The following is a 16,195-nucleotide window of genomic DNA, read 5'->3' as shown; positions in this document are numbered from 1 at the left end:
TCATTATCGTGAAATGTTTCTAAAAATGTTTACGTTCCGAGGCGGATTGCCGGCAACAGCCATTTTAGGATTGTTTGTGATTTGGTCTTAATGACTTAGGAGTCCTCTTGACTACAACTTTTCACAGATTTAGGAGCTGGTTTTAGCGCTAAAAAGCTTTGTGAAATACTCTTAGAGCAAAAATATAGGAGCCCTAAAAATTTGTTTTTTTTAAAAAAGAGTTTCTTCTAAATCGGCAAGTTAGGAGTTACTTTTAGCCTTAAGATGTTTTGTGAATGCAGCCCCTGGAATATGAATTGTGCCATACAGCAAAAGAAGACTAGAGCCCAATATTTATTCATGCTCTTCCTCTGAAAGCTGTTGGCTCATTAAATGAATACAAAACAACTCAGATTATTCATATCACCTCTCATTTGTTATGCCCTGTCAACCTAGGCGGAGTTTAGCATTACAAAACACTAAAAATTTCAACCCTGAACCTATCCTACTATTTGCACATTACACAAAAATATTTCTTCAAAAAAATGCAATGTACAAATATTTTAGTCTTGTATTTCACAATTGTTGATAAGTGTGTTAGCAAAGCATAGCCTCAACAGACCTTGTAAGGGCCAGACAAGAAATCAACCAGCTTTACCAGAAACAATGGCCTGAAACAATGCTGATATTTCCATTGAGAAGTTGTTTATCTGCTTTTATTACTTGTTTTACCAGTTCAAATGTTGTGGGGGGAAATGAGTACAAAGATTGGGAGGTAAACATGTATCATAACTGCTCTGCTCCTGGCCCTCTAGCCTGTGGTGTGCCTTACACCTGTTGTGTGAACAACAAGGTTTGTGCAACAGTCTGAATATTTTTCATTCTCTATCCCAAAGTAAACATGCACCTATACCCAATACATATGACTCAAATTATGTTTGTTGTTCAACATCACTCAAATTTTAAGGATGCAACAAGAGTCATTTTTATAGTATATATCTCCAGTTTTGTCATAAAACATGCACACATTACACCAAGTTGTCTAGCTAGAGTAAATGTACTTGGACACTGTCACATTTAAAGATGTGTGAATTTTATTGCATTAGGTAACAAAATGTTAATGAAAGTGGGGTTTGCAAACAAATGCTGCTAGGCCTTTTTCTCATGCAATCATTTTTGCAATTACTTTTAACCAACTGGTGTCAAAGTGTTTTTAGTAGATCTCAATTTCACACAGGTGTTCATCTAGCAGAGTAATCACAGGTGTTGTTCATCACATTAAAGGAACGTTCCGGGTTCAATACAAGTTAAGCTCAATCGGAAGCATTTGTGGCATAATGTTGATTACCACAAAAGTTAATTTTGGCATATTTGCAAAAATAAAAAGCAAAAATCGAGGTTACAGTGAGGCTCTTACAATGGAAGTGAATGGGGACAATTTTTGAACATTAAAATACTCACTGTTTCAAAAGTATAGCCACAAGACATAAACAATATGCATTAACATGATTTTAGTGTGATAAAATCACTAACTAATCTTTTCTGTGTAAGTTATTGCCAATTTTACAACTTCGTTACCATGACGTTGTAATGTCAACAAACCCTAAAACTTTACAGCTCAAATAATACAAAAGATTTAACAGTAGAATTAATGCAAGTGCTTTTATAAAATTATGAGCTTCAAATTCCTGTTTAAACCCTCCAAAAATATTCCCCATTCACTTTCATTTTAAGTGCCTCACTGTAACCTCGATTTGTGTTTTTTTAAAGAAAAGGATGGACGAGTCAAAATTATTTTTTGTGGTAATCAGCATTATGCCACAATTGCTGTCTATTGAGCTTCACTTGTATTGAACATGGAACATTCCTTTAACTATAGGCATGCTACACTAACGTTTGTGTCCAAATTCATGTCTCAATTTTAAATGTATCTAAGTTGTATTTTTCGAATTATTTAACAGTATTGTAGTTAAATGGTTTGCTTGCTTGTTTGTGCCATCTTTCTGTAAAATAAATGCCTTTTGGTTTGATATTTTGTTATATAATGCAAAGACATTCACATTTTTTTTATGTGTGCCTTAAATGTCCAAATACTTTTTGGGGCCACTAATTATATGTCTAATTATAGCTGGATAATGTAATTACTTTAATTTTGCCATGATTTTTTTCATTGGATGTTTAATTAATAGATTATCTCATAGAACTAAAGCTTGTTTCCCACAATCCTAAGTCCAATACCTGATTGCAAGTGTTGTTTCTTAAAACATTTGCCTCTCTTTGTCACATCTGTAAACTTTGTGGGCACAAGTTTGCCAAAAAAACTAAATATACAACTCGCTTTAAGCTAAGAAATGTAATCCTGGTATAAAATGGACAATTGTGCCATGCCATATTTAGCTATATTTATTGTGCTATTTTTTAGCTTGAACATTACAGATAGAGTGTTCACTTGATGAAAACAAGAAGCATTCAGTGCTTTAATAGTTAAGACTTCATTAAGTTACTGTTTGCTCACCCGAAGGAAGACTGAAGGAGTAAAGGGAAAAGTGTAAGCAGATGAAAGGAATAAAATAAAATAATGTTCACTTTGTGTTTCAGCATTCCTCAGTCTTGTTCTGTTTAAAGCCCTGCTGGTTTCCGATTTACTGAATTAGCACATGCTGTATTTAACACGTTGTACAATGCCTGTGAATTTGGCTAGTACTTTGTCATTATACAGTTCCACATTCTATTTGTGAAATGATGTTGAATATGAATTATGTTCTGCTCAGGCTTTCCAGCTTTTATAACAGTCAATGCTTTAATTTGATTTACAATATGAAAACTTTAAGTTAATAATATCACTGCTTAATTTGCTGGATTTTTAGTCGGGGATATGTGACACAATAAAGATGCTGACTATTTTTGTTTATGTGTTTGCCATTTATTTTCTTGTTAAGCATTATTAACACTGCCCCGGGCATGCTCAACACAACCCTGCAGCTTGAACATGAATAATGTAAAAGCTCACTTTTAAAGTAACTAAGGACAGTTGAAAAATAGGACCCTTGTAGAACAATGCCAAAGTAGACTGGGATTTCATGCAACACAGTCAAGAGAACTTTAATTTTACATTATCTTTAGAACAAGCACTGAGCCTGTTTTCCATTGTCTAGCTCCAGCTGTGTGCAGATTACTTTTGGACAAGCATTACTTCATAATTTCCTCAGTCTAGAGCAAAACAACATATCAGTCACTAAACTGTTTTTAATGTGTAAAGATTACATCAGAATGTCTTAGCTGAAATTGAATGTCAGAATCTAATCTAATGTTATCTTTAATACTTATGAAATTAGTATTAATGCCACTCCTTTGAAGATAAGCTTGTTGGTTTAAAAGAGAGGGAAAGCAATTTGTTCATTGATATTTCTGTGCTCCTAAGCCAAATCACAAGACATGAAAGCACTTAACCAGTGAGATTTAGGAAGAAATATTGTACGTAAAACAATAATTTAGCAAATCAAATATTAAAGTCTCAGTACACATGCAAAGTTGTAACAAGTAATACCATCCAGTTGTTATTTTTTTATTGATTTCAATTTTTAAAGCCAATATATCTCACTTTTTGATTTGAACAAATCTTGTATACCTTTCTCTTAATAGATTTAAAAACACTACTACTCAACAATGTACTGTCAACCATCTAATAGAGTGAATGTAGGATCTATTTTGCTGTGTTTTTACAAGTAAAATATTATCTTAAAGGGATAGTTCACCAAAAAAATTATAATTCTTTCATTTACTCACCCTTCTGCGGTCTCAAATACATACGACTTTCTTTTTTTCTGTGGAACACAAATGAAGATATTTTGATGTGGATATAAGATGTGAATGTATTCATACAATGCAAGTCAATGGGGTCCAACAATTCCAAGCTCTGTTATAATCAGATTCGTAGTGAAAAAGGAGTTCTATTTTTGTCTTTTGTTATTCAAAACCAATTGTATTTTTTTGAGAAGACATGGATTAAACTGCATGAGTCTTGGGTTACCTTTGTGCTACCTTTTTGGAGCTTGGTAGCATTGGTCCCCATTGACTTGCATTGTATGGATATACAGTATTCACATCATATCTTCATCAAAATATATTTTTCTGTGTACCACACAAGAAAGAATATCATATGAGTTTGAGACAGCATAAGGGTGAGTAAATGATGAGAGATTTATCATTTTTGGGTGAAATGATAAATGCCTAAAAGGTGTGATGTTTGATATTATCACCAACAGGCAGGAGTGTAGATTCCAGGGGGGATGGGGAGGGAGGTAACCCCCCCAATAATAAAAACAAGCAATTACCCCCCAATATTTATACCATGATCAGTGGAAACATGTAAATTCTTCACACTGTAACCCCCTCAGTGTTCAAATCAAATCTACACCCTTACCAACAGGCCATTTGACTGATTTCCTCCAGGTGCCCTAGCTGCAATAATGTGTGCTTATTTTGTTAGATACACTAATAAAATCTTGATAACTTATCTGCCTTTGTGTGTGTGTGTGTGTGTGTGTGTGTGTGTGTGTGTGTGTGTGTGTGTGTGTGTGTGTGAACCTTACATTAAATAAACATCACAGATTTATTAGCTTAATTTAACCTTGTTATCTGTCTTTTTATTCCCTTGAGCTGAGTTTGCGGAGCTTAAAAGTTTGGTTATGAAATGTTGATTTAATTTAATTGGACTTATATGCTCATTCAAGATCACCACAGGCTGGCATTTGAATTGTCATTATATTATTAATACAATCATTTCTAATTATTTACCTGTAGATTAGTATAAAAATAAATTAGAATACAAATAAAGAATACAAACAAATATTTGCAGAACATTATTTCTACTGAAGTTATTAGCAGGAAGTCGATGCATCGCAATATTTCCAAACACGCACCCCAGTGGTCATAATTATTTAGAACATAAAAAAACAAAAACAAAAAAAAACATAAAAAAAAGTATACTTTCAAAAAACAATAAGAATGCACACACACATTTAAAACTACAACTCCCTCGCCACTGCCCCTCACCGAGAACCCTCCAAAAAGGCTAAATATCTACCCCCCAAATTAGACTTAATTTGACTTAATCTTAAAGCTGATGCGATCTTACTGGGAAATACAGAATTATAAGGTTACTTAGATATTTACCTATGTGTTTTTCTACCTTTCTGAAGAAGTTAAGAATTTCATTCTGTTTTACAGCCTTCTAAAGTTGTTAATACGATGTGTTGATACAAGGCCCTGGAGAAAAAGGTACGTTTCTCAGCTCACTTCTCTTTCTATGTCTATTTCTGCATCATAACATGGATTTGTGTGAGACACATCTGTTCTCATGAAAGAAAAGAAAGTTAGAGTATCTTGTATGTGCATTCTGATATTTCAAAAGTGCTCTGGTTCCTGAGTTGATCCATCTGGTCTCGGGCTGTTGATTTGAGGGATCAAAGGTTTGATCAGTAATGGACTCATCTGGGGAGAGCAATTTGAACTACCTCAGAATTTTAACATGCAATGAATGATGCTCTATCTTAGAACGGAACAGCATCCAATTATCTCTCAATTCATTTGCAATCCATGACTTGCAACTTTGACTTTTAATGAGCCATACATTGATGGCAAGTTATTGACTCGGTTATATGATAATAGAAAATGACCCCTGAATATGACCTGTGTTTCAGTGCCCTGCCCTATTTCTGCAGAGGTTAGACAATATAGAGGCTATCTACATAAGGGTATCTACATCACTGATGCAGTCTTCATTTGGTTCATGGACAACTATAAAATCATGGCTGGACTTCTTTTGGGTATCTTACTTCCTCAGGTAAGACTCTTGCTTATCAAAGAAGGGTTGTAAAAAAGGCCGCCACAGATCAGTCATTTTTAGTAATAAACAATACGCAACATTTCTTTGCATAAAAACACATTTTTTTGTAAGTTTGCAATTAGAAATGCCTGCAAGCCAACAACAAATATATATTCTGTTTTGCTGTACATTTAGACCTACTTTTCAAATAGTAAGTGTTTGAAGTGATCAGGATAAGTGTTGTGCCAGTGATTAATGTAGATATTTTAAATGAAAACTTTTCATCAGTCTCACTCACAAGCTACTCTGTTTTGCTGATCAACTGCTAGATGGTAAAAGTCTTTGATATAGAATAAAAGTCTTTGATAATTATAACAGATTGTTCTTGGTATTTATGTTGTACTTTTCAACACACTGTGGGTTTGTAGATTGGCCTCTTGTCACACTTTATGCTCAATCATGTCTTTTCAAGAAGTACTGACCAGAAAGTTTTGTTCAATTAAATAGGACAAGGAATCAAACAGTATCTAGTGCAGTTTAAGTATTCCAAGGAAATAAGTATAATTTTGCATTGAACACCATAAAGTACTTAAGCACCCCTTGTACTCTGAAGTTTTTTCTCCCTCATTTTCAAATAACCATGCTTAACCGCGGATTATAATGCAAACATTTCCATTTCATTTTTAGTTGACTCTTTCTTTGCTCAATGAAAAGAAAAGCTAATTGGACGCTTTACAAAAACACAGTTTTTGTAGGGAATTTGCATTAGCACTCTTTTCATTCTGAGAATGTTTCATTTACAGTTTTTTCAAAACTACAATGTGTGCATTGAGTGTAGGTTATAATTTTCAAGTTTTGTGTCTCACATATTTACAGATGCAAAACTCATCATTCTACATATTCTCATGTGAACTTGACACACTAATAAATGTGCCACCAACATACTTTATTTATATATTCAGTCATAAATAATAATAATAATAATAATAATAAACAAGATTAGTGAATATTGTGTTGCACTTCAATTTGTGGTGATGCTTAGGACTACTTTTTATATCAGACTTGTTTTTTAGTATAAACGGAGGGCTGTTTTACAAAACCTATTCATGTTTATTAGCTATTACAGGTAATGCAGTGCAACACATCTTCAAGGGCTCTTCCTCCAGGCTTCTAGCTCTTGCTCATTTTATTCCACAGTTATTCTGGAAAGAGTCTCGTCATTTCATCTGGTCAATGCATCTGAGAATCAAAAGATTCAAATATAAATATAAAACTATTGATTTAAAGTGGTTGATTATATGTTTAGAAACAATATATTTTAATTTTAGTGCAAAATATTCAGATATAAACAAATATAGAAGTAGTTTGAGAGTGTAGGGAGACCGACTCGATTGCGTCATTCGCAGAGTGTCATGAAAACAGGCGGTCCTTTTGCTGCAGTTCTGTGATTAGTGAATCTTTGTTCTTCAGCAACATGGATTTAACCAGGAAATGCATGTGGAAATAACAGAGACTGATGGCTTCAACAGAAGCATATACTGTACCTGTACCACCAATTAACATTTAGGTCTGCATTTAAAGGTTTCTTTTCTTTCTTTTTTTCTCTCCCCTTTTTCTCCCCAATTTGGAATGCCCAATTCCCAATGTGCTCTATGTCCTCATGGTAGCGTAGTGACTGAGACCGTCAACCCACACATCTTATCACGTGGCTTGTTGAGCGCGTTACCTTGTTGAGACATAGTGTGTGTGGAGGCTTCATGCTATTCTCTGCAGCATCCACGCACAACTCACCACGTGCCTCACCGAGAGCGAGAACCACATTATAGTGACCACAAGGAGGTTAACCCATGTGACTCTACCCTCCCTAGCATACGGGCCAATTTGGTTGCTTAAGAGACCTGGCTGGAGTCACTCAGCACACCCTGGATTCTCGTGACTCCAGGGGTGGTAGTCAGCATCTTTACTCGCTGAGCTACCCAAGCCACTGTATTTAAAGGTTTCTAAGTTATCGTCACAAATTAATTTGTCAATGGAGACAATGAATGGGATTTGTATTTTTGTACCCCGACTGTTGAGCTCTATAACTTTGAGTGTAAGACGAGTCATCAATAGAAATAAAAAACTGTCAATTTTAAATGTGTATATACAGTACATGCTAAACGATAATTTTGTCAACTTTTAGGAGTACACTAGCATATAGATGAATTTAAAACTTACAAATATGGACAAAAAGCCACAGATTATTGTGGCCACTTTGGATCTTCAACTTTGGCAGCTTTAAAATTCTAATTGAAATATTAACAAATCAAAACATGCCAACAATTAATGTCACAAATGGGCAAGTATTATCTAGCTTTATAGGGATAATTCATATAGTATTTATCCAGATTTCATCACTATTTTTGCATATTACATATGCACTTTATAAAATATCACCACATTAAGTGTTTTCCACACTGTTGATGAAGTGGGTGGTGTAAGATGGTTTGAATGAATTGACACTTTCTTTCAAAAGAGTACCATGAATAGACAGGTTTTCAAAAACTGGCAGTCTGGAAGTCCGTTTCCCTTTCAAAAGCAGCCTTTAGTTTGCAGCTGTGTGCTGTGTCCCTCCACTTTAACCCGTTTTAAAGAGGTGCCTTGATGCACTGAAAAACACAGCAGCACAAAACAGTCACAGATGTGGATTAGCATATTCACAATTCACATAAATTTGTAAACCATTATGTTGCATTTTCAATATTGCTGCAACTTCAACAACCCACCAATACACAGGAACACACATACATGCACAAAATGTAAACTCAGTCTTCTCTCTTATAGCGGCTCCAGTACATTAGAAGTGATGGGAACAGGGCACAAGAACAAGTTTATATTTGGTCAGACAGTCCTACGTTCCCACCAGAAGCCTGTGGTCGGCTAAGGAACGTCGCCTTGTTGTATCAATACAAAGAGGCACCAAAACACTTTCCCGGACTTTCGGTTTCATCGTACCACGTTGGTGGAATGACCTTCCCAACTCCATCCGTGAAGCTGACTCCCTTTCTTTCTTCAAAAACGGCTAAAAACACTTCTTTTCCATGAGCACTTAACCAGTCACTAAAAAAAATCTTGTTGCACTATAAATTGTTTGAATACTACTATTTTGGTGGTAGTGAAACTTTGTAATACAGCATTTTCGTACCACTGTCTCCTTAAGATGATTCGCTTATAATGTATTCCTCTTTTGTAAGTCGCTTTGGAGAAAAGCGTCTGCCAAATGAATAAATGTAAAATGTGACTGTAAATGCATAAGGGATCTTGAACTAACAATGAGCAATATTTTTTACAGCATTTAGTAATATTGGTTAACTTTAATTTATGAAAATACAATTGTTTATTGTTAGTTCATGTTAGTTCATAATGCATTAACTATTGTTAATGTATAAAACTTTTTTTTAAAACAAATGTTTTATTTGGTGTTTAAATTAATTAAACAAGTGCTCTAAAATATTGTCAATTGTTAGTTTATGTTAACTAATTTTAACCAAGTTTACCCAAAAATGAAAATTATTTCATAATTTACACACCCTCTTGTGTGACTTCTTCTTCAGAACACAAATTAACATTTTTAGAAGAATATTTCAGCTCTCTTGGTCCATACAATGCAAGTGAATGGGTGCTAAAATCTTGAAGCTCCAAAAAGCACTTAAAGCCATCATATAAGTAATCCATACGACTCCAGTTGATTAATTTATGTCTTCTGAAGCTAACGCTTGGTGTGTGTAAGAAAAATATCAATATTTAAAACTTTTTTAAGTATAAAATTTCACTTCTGCCCAGCTCAGACATGAGGTTCGAATACACGCTGCCCCTCACACGTATGGTGGATATTTATGTGCTTTTTAGAGCTTTAAGATTTTGGCACCCATTCACATAAAATTATGGACCTACAGAGCAGAAATATTCTTATAAAAATGTTCATTTGTGTTCTGAAGAAGAAAGTCATACACATCTGGGATTGCATGAGGGTGAGTAAATGATGAGAGGATTTTCATTTGTGGGTGAACTAGCCCTTTAACAAATACAACCTTATTGTGAAGTGCTACCAGTATTTGTATTAATACCCTTAAAAAAAATTTCCATCTGTTATCTTTATATGAAATTACCTATTGCCAGTATTAAATATCATTTTCATGTTCAGATTTTTTATTTAGTAAGAAAGTAAATAGCAAGTTGTCATATAGCAGATGCTTTGGTCACACTTTTTTTACAGTGTCTGTGTTACCGTGTTTTTGCATAAGTAAAAATTTACATTTTATTGTATTGTTTATGAATTCTCAGGGGGATAAGTTAGTTATACATTTAACAAAAGTAACCGAGCCTCTTGAATTTTTTGTTGTTTTTTTGTTTTGTTTTTTGTATGCTCTTTACCTGGATGTACCTCACTTGTGTGGAAGATGCAATCGAGGAGTACGGACACTACATGGATGGACTGCTGAACAGCAGGCCGCAGGACCACAAGCACCAAAGCAAGTAGCCAAAATGCTGCAAATGCATGCCATTGATTGAGAGCAATCTTTTACAAAAAGTTTTACATAGGATGGTAAAAAAAAAAAAAAAAAAAAAAAAAAAGACTTGCAGTGGTTGAAATGAACTGTTTGTAGTTTTGTGAAACCAAACAGTGATGTTACTTTTATAATATCAGCTACAGATACACTGGTGCAAGCAAGTCCTGTTTGTATTGTCCATACTATTTTTTTGTACATTTACACTCAGGATTCAATATTACATCAAGCTGGAAATGGGTAGACTGACCTTTCGTCTCATTCTCTCATGATCATTCTACTACTGTATATCAGGACGTAAGTACACCAAAGATGCCATATATTTTCATGAAACCAGGTTTTATAACTCCATGCTGACTGATTGCAGTCTCAGTACGTTTTTGAAACTGATTTGAAAATTGGCACTCTATGATTCTCAGGTGAACAGTGCAAGCTTTCCTTTTTTCAACTCAAACATTGCACTTAGTTTGAGTGAACCTGAAAGGCCTTGGGAACTGCAGCCACATTGATCACAATAAGAGGGCTGTCTTTTTTATTTGTAATATATTTATTTCTAAAATGAGTAATGATTGAATAAATCCTTACCATAAAACACTTGTACTGTAAAACTTTGAAAATCCAATCCCTTAGTAGTTTTCTCAATATTAACTGTAAAACATTTTAGTTTCCTGTTTGCCTTTTTGTAATTCTTTTTTCTTCTACTAATAATGTCAGAAGACCATTATTACCTCAAATTGTTGACAACTATATATTGAAACAGGGATTGTTCTCTTAATTTTCACAGATGCTGCTCATCATGGGCTACATTATTTTTGTTTACGTTTTGATCATCTTATGATATGTAATATTTAGGTTTTATCCAGTCTTAACATCTGGTAAATCAAAGCTCTATGTGAACAGTTTATCTCACTATTTTAGTGTCTTAATAATCACTTATTTTCTATTGCTGCAAAATGGTGAGGGCTTTTATATTTATTTTCCTTTATAGTCTACTGTATAATTTGTGATGTGCTCGTTATATTTATATATGTGTATATGGTGGTATTTTTACCAGCTGAGAACAAACGAAGAGCTATTAAAATGTGTAAAGGAGTCAAACAGCGGCAGGAATTCCTCCATTGCACACACAAATGAAGATATGCTGCAAGGACGGCTGACGGCGGTTCTGACGCCTGTACCGAACTGTAATGGGCAGCATAGCTCCTATGATGAGAAACAGGTTGAAGAGAGTGTTTATGTTATGAAATTTCTTGAAGTGTAGAGAAGAAAAAAGTTTTTTCTTGTTTTTGTTTTTTTTACTTTTCTGATGCCTTTTTTCATGATTGTTGTGTGTTAGTATGACCTCACTGATAAAGTATGGGTAAAACTGTGAGTGTCTTGCTAAATGAATGAATAAAATATGTTTACAGAGCTATGTGTGCTGCCTCTTTAGTGGATTTTCTTATTTGCTCTCTGTCATGCTGGTTTGGCTTTGCATGGGGGCTGCCTCACTCTGAATATTTCACTCATACATGGGGAGGTATAACAAATATGAAACTGTGTTCTCCATCTTATTTTTGCCAGTTGCATCATCTTTCTTTACAATGCCTTTACAACTCGGCTGGATCAGAATTGATTACCACTAAAGCTTTATATGCTTCCTCATCTACAAACTTCAGGTTTAGAAGTGAAAGGAAGATATGACAAATTATTTGACAAATGTGCAAATGAAAATCATTTCTGGTCTTAAAAGGATGTATTTCACACATTAAGGCACAGTGGGGTATTTCAGTACTCATAAACATGACTAGAGTCTGTCTACTGTCTGTACTAGAATGTGTATGTAGTGTATAATGAAATATCAGATGTTCATAATTTATTTCCTTTGAGCTGTAATACTCTTTACAAGAGGAATTTGTCTAATGAAAGTATCTGACAATCCTTTACAAAACCATACAAACAAGGGCGTAGCAGCCGCAGGGGACATGGGGGTATTCTTGAGTGACCATTCAGCCAATCACAGGTGAGTTTCATGAGCCAAACAACCCTTACGTAATAGGTCGATAGTCTAATCAACGCAGCTTCGTTTATTTCTACAAATTTACTTTCAACAATGCTCATTTATCCATGTTTTTTATCGGCATTGATGTTGATCTAAATTAATAATGTAGAGAAACACACAAACGAGAGTTATTTATCGGCATATCATTCTTGATTGGCAGCATTACGTGAAATGCACTGCAGAAAAAAACTAAGGACACTCCTTCTTTTAAGCACACATTGTAAGTGGAGTTTATATCAGCGCATGAATCTTCATTAAGTTATGCTTTTTACATTATGTTTGTGAGGTAATAGTTTGATCGGTTGTTTCTGTCAGTTTAATCAGGTCACTAGTTCTGTGTTAAATATGTAAAACAATTTTTTATATCAGCTCCTGTTTTTTAACTATGTTGGTGTGCAGTCGATTAACCGTAAGATAAAAGATAGATCTGCTGTGTTCTTAGAACACTTAGGCATTTTACTGAAGTGAATAGAATTGTAAACATGCTTTTTTATACATGAAAACGTACTGACATTATTGAAACTCATAATTATTATAAGAATATTGTTGTCTTTTGATAAAAGTCATGCTCAGCAGTTCACAAACTGTAGGGAAATGATAGATTTTCTTTGTTATTATAAGGGAATATCATTATTTTTTTACTACTTATAAATGTTTCTATTTTTATTAATTGTTTTTAAATGTGTTTAGGATAGCCATACTGTTTATAATTACAAAAATGCCATAGTTTGTTTAATTGAAATCATGCTACATCTAACCATGGTCGTGAACATCCATTCTTCCATGTGCTTACCATTGTCTTATTACAAATACCACTGTTAAAACTATAAAAAATAAAAATAAAGTTAAATTTTTATAAGGGCAAAATGCACTCAATTTTTTAAAGATGAAATAGAAATGCCTAAATCATACATTTTTTTTAAAAAAAAATAGGCTAAAATAATTTTTAATTAAAGAAATTATAACTGGTTTTGTTTGTCTTCAGACATTCCAAAAGATGACTGAATTTGAATCAATAAAAAACTGATGAAAGGAGAGTTATGACTGTCAGAATAAATTAGCCACTTATATTAGGTTAACGTTTCATAGATGTCATAGATAACTTCACTTGTTGTTAATATCAGTAAATTTACATCTGCATCCAACTCAAAATCAATGCCGTACTGTAGAATGAGCATTTCAGTGGGACAAAGTATGCAATATTATTGGTCATTTCACTTATTTTTGAAATATAATAAAAATAATGTCATTTTCATTATTAGTTTGTCCTCAATTTTTATTTTATAGGCCCTCCATCTTCTTGCATTCAAGAAACGTAAGGTTTGTTCTCACATTCCTGAAGCGTAAGCCTGCTGAAAAATATTATTAAATAACAAAACTTTGCATCAGGCAAATTAAGCAAATAACACAAATATTGAGTTTTATGTTTTATATAAAGTCCCAGCTTTCAAATTATGTCACACTGGTGCCCTGGGTAGCTCAGCAAGTAAAGACGCTGACTACCACACCTGGAGTCGCGAGTTTGAATCCAGGGCGTGCTGAGTGACTAAAGCCAGGTCTCCTAAGCAACCAAATTGGCCCGGTTGCTAGGGAGGGTAAAGTCACATGGGTTAACCTCCTCATGGTTGCTATAATGTGGTTCGCTCTCGGTGGGGCGCATGGTGAGTTGTGTGTGGATGCCACGGAGAATAGCGTGAAGCCTCCACACACGCTAAGTCTCCGTGGTAACGCGCTCAACAAGCCACGTGATAAGATGCGCGGATTGACGGTTTCAGACAAAGGAAACTGAGATTCATCCACCACCACCCGGATTGAGGTGAGTCACTACGCCACCATGAGGACTTAGCGCATTGGGAATTGGGCATTCCAAATTGGGGAGAAAAGGGGAGAAAAAGAAAAAAAGAAATTCACAACTCTATGCAGCACTGAACGTGTAATGTCAAAGAACACTCTTGTATCGCTGAAAGTTACTCTCCATTTCTGATGAGGGAGGACCCCCAACTGAAGCCTCCTACTAAATTTTTTTTTTTCAAAAACTCATTAATTCAAGCCCTATAAACCACCTCAGCCAAATAACAAGGCTAATCTACCTTTTTGTTAACTTTTTGCTACCTTTTTTGCAAGTTGTTATACATCTCCACTGCAAAAAAATGTATTTTTGTCTTGTTTTCCAGTAAAAATATTTAAACATTCTTAAACTGGCTCAAGATTTTAAGTTGCCAGGATGAAAGAGAGGTTTGAGCTTTCAAAAAATGAAGAAATATGCAAATTTGCACAGCATGTAAAGTAGGATAAGTGCCAAATTTAGTTACATCTATCTTTACCACACTTTCCAGTTTTATAGATTAGCTGCAAGATTTAATAGCTGAATAAACTAATGAAGATATCTTGTATTTCTGCAAGGTTTCAGACAATGTTGATGATGGTGAAGATAAGAACAGCATTGCCCACCATGATGTATGCATGCGCAGATGGAGTCAAGGAAGCTCATTACGTTTGTCAACAAACAATATAGTAGGTGTTTTGTCAGTTACCTTGCCGCTTTTGACAGTCATTGTAAGTGATCTTGGTTTTTAAAAGACACCCTTTTATTTTCAAGGTTTAAGATATTTATTGTCACGGGGTCGTGCTCCACCAGACTAAGTTCATGATTAAACAAGAAGGTATTTTTCCTGAGTGTAAAAATGCTGACCTTTCTATGAATCATCCATGTTATGACTGTACAATTAACATTCCTAACCACTGAATTATAATGACATTGGTTTTGTATCTCCACTTTTCTCACGATCATTTTTTATCACCTTCTAGAGGAAATGAACAGCGCCTGTCACATTGACACTGACAAATGCATCATCACAAATCTGTGGAGATTTTCTCCTCACCTTGTGGAAAAGGTTCCAAATACTGGAGAGACAGAAAAGGAGAGAAATGGAGTGTGTTTGTCAACATACTACACTAACATATTGTTAAATTTTAGGGCATTTTGTGTAGTGCAAATGTTTTTTTTTTTTTTTTTTTTTTTTTTTTTGGGTGTTTTGTGAGGTTTTGCACTGACAGCGAAAATGTATTGTTTTATTGCCACATAGTGATACTGTAAAAATGTTTTCAGGCCAGGTTAGTGCTGCCATCCTTCTCATGCCATTGCTTTTTAAAGAAAAGGAGCCAGCACTGTCATTGATCAGGTAACATTCACACATAAAGACTGTGGACAAAATTATTAATATACATTATTCTCTGTTAACATGAGTTTTTATACATTGTATTGTACATTGCGTTATGTAATGCTTATATTGCTTAAACACTTAAATTGTTTTTAAAACAGTTTTTCTGTCCTTATTGTTGTTCAGCTTAGGAAATTACTTCCATGCTATTGTAAAAAATTTATTATTTATGCCAGGTTGCATCATTACAGCCTCACCCAATCCAGTTAAAATTGCAGACAGTATTAAGACTAATTATGTGTTTGTTGTCACAGGATCCTCTGTACCCAACTGCAACCATTCTTCTAAAGGACTGTGAAAATAGGAACCCTTTGGCCAATCTCTGTGTTTCCAAAGAGGATGGATGGAGGGGACATGATGGAGGATGATGGGAGTATTGATATCTTCTGATTGTTTGCCTGCTCTACACTTTGTATGATGTGTATACAGTATATTTTAATATCCAAGAAATCAAAGTAAAAAATAATAATAATAATAATTTTTTGAAGGCATTGAATTCCATTTAAAAAGTCATAAAAGGAACTGACTGGTCCTTATTGCTGGTGAAAGGGTTTTAAATTCCATAGTTGCTTACAACTAA

General features: G+C 34.4%; 1 pseudogene; it reads left to right on the top strand.

The window, feature by feature from the left end:
* Positions 1 to 25: 25 nt before the first annotated feature.
* On the top strand, positions 26 to 15,983 carry LOC127414335 (tetraspanin-15-like; annotated as a pseudogene).
* Positions 15,984 to 16,195: the final 212 nt, after the last annotated feature.

The sequence above is a fragment of the Myxocyprinus asiaticus genome, chromosome 23 (genome assembly GCF_019703515.2).
Source record: "Myxocyprinus asiaticus isolate MX2 ecotype Aquarium Trade chromosome 23, UBuf_Myxa_2, whole genome shotgun sequence".
Taxonomy (NCBI): Eukaryota; Metazoa; Chordata; class Actinopteri; order Cypriniformes; family Catostomidae; genus Myxocyprinus; species Myxocyprinus asiaticus.
The sequence above is the reverse complement of the archived record's forward strand: the minus strand, read 5'-3'. Positions and strand labels throughout refer to the sequence as shown.